Genomic DNA, 8,868 nt, shown 5'->3' on the forward strand with positions numbered 1-8,868 from the left:
TTTAACTAACCTTTGTGCAACTGGGTCCTGCTCAATTTTTAAAAAAAATTTAAAAACCCAACCCATATAACATCATTAAAAAGATTTAAAACCACAATCAATATAACATCATGACCTTCATCTTTGACCTAAAAATGTAAAGGTGTCATCTTCTGATCATTGTCCACTAAAGTAGTGAATAAGAACATTGTCGACAACTGAGGAATTACAGCATGCCATCCCATAATCCCTCACTGATTACCTCACTATGACTTTGGCTTTTACCATCTGACAGAGAAATACTGTCTGTAATGTTAACAGAGATCGATGAGTTTTAACAGTCACCTCAGTATCACACATTGATTAGAACTGTTGTGAGTATAAAAGGTGCAAGTGTGCATCCTTGCAACTCTGAGAACTGTATATCATTATAGATGAAAAGGATGTTTAATTCTGCTTCATAAGCAACCTCTAATTGTGTCAAACATGAGTCATCTCTCAGTTACTTTGCTTTGACCAAGACAAAAATTATCTTACACCATCAAAAATTAAACTAGATGTGTTGGAGCAATACAAATGCCACGTTTTGCCCCCAAAGGGTCCTAACTCAATAAACTCTGCCAAACATTATCTGAATGGGCCCCATGTACTTGACCCGTGTATTCTCATGAATCTATATCCCAAATTTCAAAAATGTCCATGTTTGACTGAGATAATGAGGGAAACTGTTAATTCTTTGAAATTTTTCAAAGTCCAAGTGGCTCAACTCTCCAAAAGTATTTGAGCGCAAATAATCACAAACTTGACCTGCATATTTTCAGTATATCACTTCGCAATTCGTTATAAGCATACTTTACTGTATGTGGATCTTTAGTACAGATAATGAACGGAAACTGAATTATTTATTATTATGAAGGATAGGAAAGGGTAACATTGTTTGATCATCCATTTTATTGAGGGGGGGGGGATAAAAAGGATTTGGCAACAAGTTTACACACCTGTTTTAAAATAGTGACTTAAAAACCTTGGTTCAGCATCTTACACAATGCGCAGTCATCAGCAACTTTTGCGCAGACTATGAACTAGATGTTTAGGAGTAAACAGTATTTTCAAAGTTGACATGCATTTTCAGCTTATGAGCCATAGAGCCCCACCTTTATTCAGGGACAATGAATTTGACAAATTTTGGTAGAGGCCTCCATGCTGATTATAACTAAGCATCCATATTGTGTGCTAGATGTTCAGAGGTAGAGTAGATATTTAAAGATTCAATGCAATTTCACAATGCAATTTTCTTCCCTGAAGCCCAAACTTTTGGACCAAAAGTTTCACTATTTTGGCAGAGGCCTCCATACCCCTTATCACTGCACACCTAGTCCTTGATGTTCAGGAGTAAAGACTTTTACAGATAGGACTGCAGCCTCACAATACGATTCTTATATAGCCCCCACCCTCTAGTCTGAACAAAACATCTGACCTATAATCAATGACACAAGGCCTTTATGCTCAATATGTTTTTGTACATACATGTACAGGAATGTAGATTGTTTCCTCAATGGTCAGAAGCAGAAAATATTTCAAAATCCATTTCCATAACATGTATATGATCCATATAGCTGTGCTCTCAAGTCTGAACCCTTGATATATCCATGGGCAATGAATTTCAGAAGTTTAGTAAAGGCCCCTATACTCAATATTGCAACTATTTTGTTTTCTAGATATTAAAGAAAATTTTAAACAAGAAATGTCTTTTAAAACATATATCCCCCCCCCCCTCCTTCCCGTGTGTCAATATTGAAAAGGATAAACTTCACATTTTGAATGTCTGTAGTAGCAGTGAAACATATGGGTCATCTACTACATGTAATTAGGGATCTCTGAAGATAATGAGCATACACTTCAAATTAACCAGTCATTAGAATCTCATTAGCACTCATGACCTTGTAACTTGAAAACCAATGGGACCACCTATTGAGGGCACCAATGTACAAAGTTTGATGTCTGTCAAGCAAAGGGTTCTAAAGATACTGAGCAGACAATATCTCATGTCCAGAGTAGCTAGACCATTGACCTTATTATCAATAGGGCTTATCTACTCCGTATGATGTAACAGTGTACCGAGTTTGACGTCTGTCAGATTCTCAAGATACTGAGTGGACAATATCTTACTATGTCTAGTTGGACCTTGTGACCCCAAAATCATATGGGGTCATATATTCCTTAGGATGTACCAGTGTATGATGTTTGATGTCCATCAAGCAAAGGGTTCTCAAGATATTGAGCAGACAATATCTTACTGTGAGAAGTTTAACCCTTAGGGGTCATCTACTCTCTAGGGGTAACCACTGTACCAAGTTTGGTAAGGCCAAAATAAAATATGTGTGTTTTTTATTTCTATTAGGTAGGGTAGGTAGGTAAAATATTTTATTTTATTGAAACATTTTATTTGAAATCTTAGTTTTTGATAGAGTTTGAATACATTTCTATATACATTACAATTACTTTTCAAACATATTGAAGATCAATAGTAATCTTTAGGGTTGGCAGCAAAAATGTAGGTAGGGTCGGGAAACCAGAAACACATGTATATTTCATTTTGGCCTAAGCCTAACTGTCAAGCAAAAGGGTTCTTTAGATATCAAGCAGACGAGACTTGCGTCTGCAGACTGACCAATCAAAAGGTGCAAAACAGTATGCCCGCTTTTTTCCACAAGTTTTATGAAGGTATCTATGCTTATAATATAAGGATTATTCGTTGTGTATTCTATGGTTTTTCTTTTAATTATCAATTGTAAATTTTAGTATGTTGTACAGCGCTTTAGAGTATTTTTAGATAAGGCGCTATATAAGTGTACTTTTATTATTATTATTATAATATAATTATGCACCTTGTATGTTTTCTACATGTTCATGGAGAGAGTAGAAAATTCCTAATACATTATCATGAATGGACCCGTTTCATTGTAACCATCATTTAGCATAGAGAGAAAACAAGAAAATTTGTCAGGATTTAAAATTAATTTCACACTGCATCTTATTGTATTTATCGGTGTTTTATTCAGTTGCAATGTAAACAAATGCCACTGTATTCCTTTGTAAAAATTCAAACCTGTCTTGTGTCCCTGGCTTGGCTCCAGGGTCATGGCATGAACTAATCAGAATCTATACTACAAGAGAATGAGTGTCTATCGAATTGATTAAATAAAATAAATAATAACCAACAATGAACATTAGCTATATACTGGCTATTTACCGACTTGCACAGACGTTTGCACTAGGGGTCTTTTTGTGGGAGGAAACCAGAGTACCTGGAGGAAACCCACATGTCAAAGTGGGCAACCACCTACCCTCTCATGTACAACCACTGCTGCGCCGGTCATGGGGATCGAACTCGGGTTGCAGCAGTGAGAAGCAAGTGCGTTAACCACTACACTATCCGGACACCCTTGTGGTTCTTGAGAAAATTATTACTTTTCTTATGCATTCCTGACTGTAAACCTATTAGGACATTACTGCACTGTTATTCAGCATGTCTATACATTAGCCTTTACTTACCTACACACAGTTATTCAGTATGTCTATACATTAGCCTTTACTTACCTAGACACTGTTATTCAGTATGTCTATACATTAGCCTTTACTTACATAGACACTGTTATTCAGTATGTCTATACATTAGCCTTTACTTACCTAGGCACTGTTATTCAGTATGTCTATACATTAGCCTTTACTTACATAGGCACTGTTATTCAGTATGTCTATACATTAGCCTTTACTTACCTAGGCACTGTTATTCAGTATGTCTATACATTAGCCTTTACTTACATATACACTGTTATTCACTATCAGTATGTCTATACATTAGCCTTTACTTACATATACACTGTTATTCAGTATGTCTATACATTAGCCTTTACTTACCTAGGCACTGTTATTCAGTATGTCTATACATTAGCCTTTACTTACCTAGGCACTGTTATTCAGTATGTCTATACATTAGCCTATACTTACATATACACTGTTATTCAGTATGTCTATACATTAGCCTTTACTTACATAGACACTGTTATTCAGTATGTCTATACATTAGCCTTTACTTACATATACACTGTTATTCAGTATGTCTATACATTAGCCTTTACTTACATAGACACTGTTATTCAGTATGTCTATACATTAGCCTTTACTTACATATATACTGTTATTCAGTATGTCTATACATTAGCCTTTACTTACATAGACACTGTTATTCAGTATATCTATACATTAGCCTTTACTTACCTAGACACTGTTATTCAGTACGTCTATACATTAGCCTATACTTACATAGACACTGTTATTCACTATCAGTACGTCTATACATTAGCCTTTACTTACATAGACACTGTTATTCAGTATGTCTATACATTAGCCTTAACTTACATATACACTGTTATTCAGTATGTCTATACATTAGCCTTTACTTACATAGACACTGTTATTCAGTATGTCTATACATTAGCCTTTACTTACCTAGACACTGTTATTCACTATCAGTACGTCTATACATTAGCCTTTACTTACATAGACACTGTTATTCAGTATGTCTATACATTAGCCTATACTTACCTAGACACTGTTATTCAGTATGTCTATACATTAGCCTTTACTTACATAGACACTGTTATTCAGTATGTCTATACATTAGCCTTTACTTACCTAGACACTGTTATTCACTATCAGTACGTCTATACATTAGCCTTTACTTACATAGACACTGTTATTCAGTATGTCTATACATTAGCCTTTACTTACATAGACACTGTTATTCAGTATATCTATACATTAGCCTTTACTTACATAGACACTGTTATTCAGTATGTCTATACATTAGCCTTTACTTACATAGACACTGTTATTCAGTATGTCTATACATTAGCCTTAACTTACATAGACACTGTTATTCAGTATGTCTATACATCAGCCTTTACTTACCTAGGCACTGTTATTCAATATGTCTATACATCAGCCTTTACTTACATATACACTGTTATTCAGTATGTCTATACATTAGCCTTTACTTACATAGACACTGTTATTCAGTATGTCTATACATTAGCCTTTACTTACATAGACACTGTTATTCAGTATGTCTATACATTAGCCTTAACTTACATATACACTGTTATTCAGTATGTCTATACATTAGCCTTTACTTACCTAGACACTGTTATTCAGTATGTCTATACATTAGCCTTTACTTACATAGACACTGTTATTCAGTATGTCTATACATTAGCCTATACTTACATATACACTGTTATTCAGTATGTCTATACATTAGCCTTTACTTACATAGACACTGTTATTTACTATCAGTATGTCTATACATTAGCCTTAACTTACATATACACTGTTATTCAGTATGTCTATACATTAGCCTTTACTTACATATACACTGTTATTCAGTATGTCTATACATTAGCCTTAACTTACATATACACTGTTATTCAGTATGTCTATACATTAGCCTTAACTTACATAGACACTGTTATTCAGTATGTCTATACATTAGCCTATACTTACATATACACGGTTATTCACTATCAGTATGTCTATACATTAGCCTTTACTTACCTAGACACTGTTATTCAGTATGTCTATACATTAGCCTTTACTTACATATACACTGTTATTCAGTATGTCTATACATTAGCCTTTACTTACATAGACACTGTTATTCAGTATGTCTATACATTAGCCTATACTTACATATACACTGTTATTCAGTATGTCTATACATTAGCCTATACTTACATAGACACTGTTATTCAGTATATCTATACATTAGCCTATACTTACATAGACACTGTTATTCAGTATGTCTATACATTAGCCTTTACTTACATAGACACTGTTATTCAGTATGTCTATACATTAGCCTTTACTTACATAGACACTGTTATTCAGTATGTCTATACATTAGCCTATACTTACATAGACACTGTTATTCAGTATGTCTATACATTAGCCTATACTTACATAGACACTGTTATTCAGTATGTCTATACATTACCCTTTACTTACATAGACACTGTTATTCAGTATGTCTATACATTAGCCTTTACTTACATAGACACTGTTATTCAGTATGTCTATACATTAGCCTATACTTACATATACACTGTTATTCAGTATATCTATACATTAGCCTATACTTACATAGACACTGTTATTCAGTATATCTATACATTAGCCTATACTTACATAGACACTGTTATTCAGTATGTCTATACATTAGCCTTTACTTACATAGACACTGTTATTCAGTATGTCTATACATTACCCTTTACTTACCTAGACACTGTTATTCAGTATGTCTATACATTAGCCTTTACTTACATAGACACTGTTATTCAGTATGTCTATACATTAGCCTATACTTACATATACACTGTTATTCAGTATATCTATACATTAGCCTATACTTACATAGACACTGTTATTCAGTATGTCTATACATTAGCCTTTACTTACATAGACACTGTTATTCAGTATGTCTATACATTAGTCTTTACTTACATAGACACTGTTATTCAGTATGTCTATACATTAGCCTTTACTTACATAGACACTGTTATTCAGTATGTCTATACATTAGCCTTTACTTACATAGACACTGTTATTCAGTATGTCTATACATTAGCCTTTACTTACCTAGACACTGTTATTCAGTATGTCTATACATTAGCCTTTACTTACATAGACACTGTTATTCAGTATATCTATACATTAGCCTTTACTTACCTAGGCACTGTTATTCAATATGTCTATACATTAGCCTTTACTTACATAGACACTGTTATTCAGTATGTCTATACATTAGCCTTTACTTACATAGACACTGTTATTCAGTATGTCTATACATTAGCCTATACTTACATAGACACTGTTATTCACTATCAGTACGTCTATACATTAGCCTTTACTTACATAGACACTGTTATTCAGTATGTCTATACATTAGCCTTAACTTACATATACACTGTTATTCAGTATGTCTATACATTAGCCTTTACTTACCTAGACACTGTTATTCAGTATGTCTATACATTAGCCTTTACTTACATAGACACTGTTATTCAGTATGTCTATACATTAGCCTTTACTTACATAGACACTGTTATTCAGTATGTCTATACATTAGCCTTTACTTACATAGACACTGTTATTCACTATGTCTATACATTAGCCTATACTTACATAGACACTGTTATTCAGTATGTCTATACATTAGCCTTTACTTACATAGACACTGTTATTCAGTATGTCTATACATCAGCCTTAACTTACATAGACACTGTTATTCAGTATGTCTATACATTAGCCTTTACTTACATAGACACTGTTATTCAGTATGTCTATACATTAGCCTTTACTTACATAGACACTGTTATTCAGTATGTCTATACATTAGCCTTTACTTACATAGACACTGTTATTCAGTATGTCTATACATTAGCCTTTACTTACCTAGACACTGTTATTCAGTATGTCTATACATTAGCCTTTACTTACATAGACACTGTTATTCAGTATGTCTATACATTAGCCTTTACTTACCTAGACACTGTTATTCAGTATGTCTATACATTAGCCTTTACTTACATAGACACTGTTATTCACTATCAGTATGTCTATACATTAGCCTTTACTTACATAGACACTGTTATTCAGTATGTCTGTACATTAGCCTTTACTTACATAGACACTGTTATTCACTATCAGTATGTCTATACATTAGCCTTTACTTACCTAGACACTGTTATTCAGTATGTCTATACATTAGCCTTTACTTACATAGACACTGTTATTCAGTATGTCTATACATTAGCCTATACTTACATAGACACTGTTATTCACTATCAGTATGTCTATACATTAGCCTATACTTACATAGACACTGTTATTCAGTATGTCTATACATTACCCTTTACTTACCTAGACACTGTTATTCAGTATGTCTATACATTAGCCTTTACTTACATAGACACTGTTATTCAGTATATCTATACATTAGCCTTTACTTACCTAGACATTGTTATTCAGTATGTCTATACATTAGCCTATACTTACATATACACTGTTATTCAATATGTCTATACATTAGCCTATACTTACCTAGACATTGTTATTCAGTATGTCTATACATTAGCCTATACTTACATATACACTGTTATTCAGTATGTCTATACATTAGCCTTTACTTACCTAGACACTGTTATTTTTGGCATTCCTTCATCTGCTCCTTTCCTAAAACCTACAAAATTGTTTAGAATACATTAATTTCCTTCTATACATCACTTATACATTATCATGTTGATAGAATATAGAGTAGCACACCTGGTAATATAGCATACTAATAAAAATTAAGTAAAGCATATCACAGCCAATGGAGGCATGAGTTGGGGGGGGGGGGGGGGGGGGGGGGGGGAATACGATCATAGTTCGAATTTCCTTCAAAGTCTATTTACAGTATTTATGATTCGAGCGCCCATGGATATGATCACAAGGACTTGTCATGTACCATACTAATACAGTGACAAGTGCCTATGATCTATGTAAACATTTTCACACTAAATAAATACAAATCGGCCCTCGTACTATCGTACATTCCCAACTCAATGACAATGGAGTGTCGAGATCCATACCTAAATATATCACAGCTGGAATGAATCCATAATGGAAGACTGATTTGAGTGACCAAATTATGAATGAGAACATCCTTCTTATTTCGGCCATGATGGAATCATTAACCAGAATGTGTTACACCACGAGGCAAACTCTTGGAAGTTGAAGTTGAAAGTCGCTAGTTAGCCAACGCAATATTGTGAATATATTTTCTGAAAT

The 8,868-nt window shown here is 33.7% G+C and overlaps 1 long non-coding RNA gene across 1 annotated transcript in view; it reads right to left on the minus strand.

Moving 5' to 3' along the window:
- Positions 1-8,868, minus strand: part of LOC125679150 (uncharacterized) — a 9,395-nt gene extending 527 nt beyond the window's left edge. The window contains exons 1-2 of the long non-coding RNA XR_007371718.2: positions 8,670-8,868; positions 8,230-8,278 (exon numbers count right to left, since the gene is read on the minus strand). This is a non-coding gene — a long non-coding RNA (uncharacterized LOC125679150). The remainder of the gene's footprint in view (positions 1-8,229; positions 8,279-8,669) is intronic.

This window comes from Ostrea edulis, chromosome 2, assembly GCF_947568905.1.
Source record: "Ostrea edulis chromosome 2, xbOstEdul1.1, whole genome shotgun sequence".
In the NCBI taxonomy this organism is placed as follows: domain Eukaryota; kingdom Metazoa; phylum Mollusca; class Bivalvia; order Ostreida; family Ostreidae; genus Ostrea; species Ostrea edulis.